Source organism: Penaeus vannamei, chromosome 1 (assembly GCF_042767895.1).
Source record: "Penaeus vannamei isolate JL-2024 chromosome 1, ASM4276789v1, whole genome shotgun sequence".
NCBI lineage: Eukaryota > Metazoa > Arthropoda > Malacostraca > Decapoda > Penaeidae > Penaeus > Penaeus vannamei.
Genome location: NC_091549.1, coordinates 21,551,926 through 21,554,425, shown reverse-complemented (window position 1 = coordinate 21,554,425; position 2,500 = coordinate 21,551,926). Strand labels below are relative to the sequence as shown.

The following is a 2,500-nucleotide window of genomic DNA, read 5'->3' as shown; positions in this document are numbered from 1 at the left end:
GTGAGATATGGAGAGAATTATGGAAGGATTTACAATAAAATAGTAATGAAAACTTCACATGGTCTGTTAACATTGACAATAGTTTACTATTCCAGAAATTATGTGATAGGTCATTCAAAGATAGATATGAGAAAGGTTGTTAGCTATCTTTAGTTGGCTAAATGGAATATCCAGCAAATGTTTACAAGAAGCCCAGAATGTCTTTCAGATCTCTCTTTTTCTGATGATGATATGTGTATCTTTCCAAATCCACTTGAAATTTCCCAATACAAATGCTGTTGCCTCTGGCACTACAGCAAAAGTCAGCATGCCTATATCATGTGCATTCTGGCTTTATAGAGCTTGTAGATGTCTCTGACAATTTATTATCTCATAATTGATTTAGTCACAATCTCATTAATTTAGAATATGTTTTGGAGGAGTGTTGGCTGCAGAGGATGCAATGATTGCTTGTCACTCCGGATATTATGTAAAGATTTAGTGAGCTTTCTAAGGTATAGAGAGATAATAGTGCCAGATATACATACATGTTCTATTATATTTTTTTTATTAAATCTTCTGATTACTGAACAAAAGTGTACATACTGATTTGTTTTTGGATGTGGAATTATCATTATCTTTATCTTTATCGTAGTAATGATGCTGATGATGATAATGATGCTGATGCTGATGCTGATGTTGATGTTAATGTTGATGATAATGCTGATGATGATGATGATTATTATTATGATGATGATGATTATGTTGATGATGGTGACTGTATTGATAATGAGAGTGATGATGATGATGATATCAATAATATTGTTACCATAATATCTGTGATGAAGATGATATTAATGGAAAATTGTGTCATTGATAAAAATAACAATAATAAAAACAATATCAATGACATTGGAAATATTGATAGCGATAATAATTCATATAATTATCATCATCTTTATTATAACCACTGTTGCTACTACCACCAGAATTACCAGTAGTAGTGGTGTAGTGGTGTAGTGGTGTAGTGGTGTAGTGGTGTAGTGGTGTAGTGGTGTAGTGGTGTAGTGGTGTAGTGGTGTAGTGGTGTAGTGGTGTAGTGGTGTAGTGGTGTAGTAGTGTAGTAGTGTAGTAGTGTAGTAGTGTAGTAGTAGTAGTAGTAGTAGTAGTAGTAGTAGTAGTAGTAGTAGTAGTAGTAGTAGTAGTAGTAGTAGTAGTAGTAGTAGTAGTAGTAGTAGTAGTAGTATAATGATAAGGATAAGGGATGATGATAATGATTATTATTACTATTATTGTTGTTGTTATTATTATTTTTATTATTTGTTTTATTATTATTGTTTTTGTTGTTGTTATTATCATTATTATTATTGTTATTGTTATTATTGTTATTATTGTTGTTGTTTTATTGTTGTTGCTGTTATTATTGTTATTATTATTATTATGGTTGCTGTTGTTATTATTACTATTATTATTATTATTATTATTGTTGTTGTTGTTGTTATTACTATTATTATTATTATCATTATTATTACTATTAGTGTTGTTGATATTGTTGTTGATTTTTGTGATGTTAATGATAGTAATAATAATGATGATAGAATTATAAAAAAATATATTAATAATAATTGAAATTATAATTATAATGATGATAGTTATAATAATAATGATAATGATAATGAGAATAATAATAATGATGGTAACGAGAATAATAATGATGATAATTATAATGTTAAAGAAAATACTGATGATGATAATGATAATGTTAAAGATGATACGAATTGTAATAATAATGATAATGATGATGATAATCATCATCATCATCATCATCATCATCATCATAATGATATAATGATAACAATAATGATAATAATGTGATGAGCAATAATGTTAGTAATGATAACAATAATGATAATGATGATAATAATGTTATGAGTAATAATGTTACTAATGATAATGATGATAATTTTAATAATAATACTAGTAATGATGTTGATAATGGTAATGATGATAATAAGGATATTAGTAATGATGATAATATTAATAATAATATTGATAATGATGATAATATCATTATTGTTATTGCTATATTATTATTATTGTTTTTATCATTATTATGTGATATTATAGTTAAAGTTACAATTACAGTTATACTTATGACTATAGTTATAGTTATAATTCTTATTCTAAGGTTGGTATTATGATCATCATCATCATCATCATCATCATCATCATCATCATCATCATCATCATCATCATCATCATCATCATCATCATCATCATCATTATCAATAATCATCATCATCATCATAGTTATAATTTTGATTATAATGATGGTAATAGTAAATGATATTATTAATTTATTATTAAAATTATGATGATTATAATTATAGTTATAATTATAACTCAAATGATAGTAATAGTAATTGATATCATCAGTGCTATTCATGTTATTATTATTATTTTTATCGTTATTATTATTATAATTATTATTATGCTTATGATTATAATCATGATAATGATA

At 25.5% G+C, this 2,500-nt stretch overlaps 1 protein-coding gene across 1 annotated transcript in view; it reads left to right on the top strand.

Moving 5' to 3' along the window:
• LOC113808115 (zinc finger protein OZF) overlaps positions 1 to 2,500 on the top strand; it is a 19,443-nt gene that overhangs the window by 568 nt on the left and 16,375 nt on the right. The window lies entirely within an intron of this gene.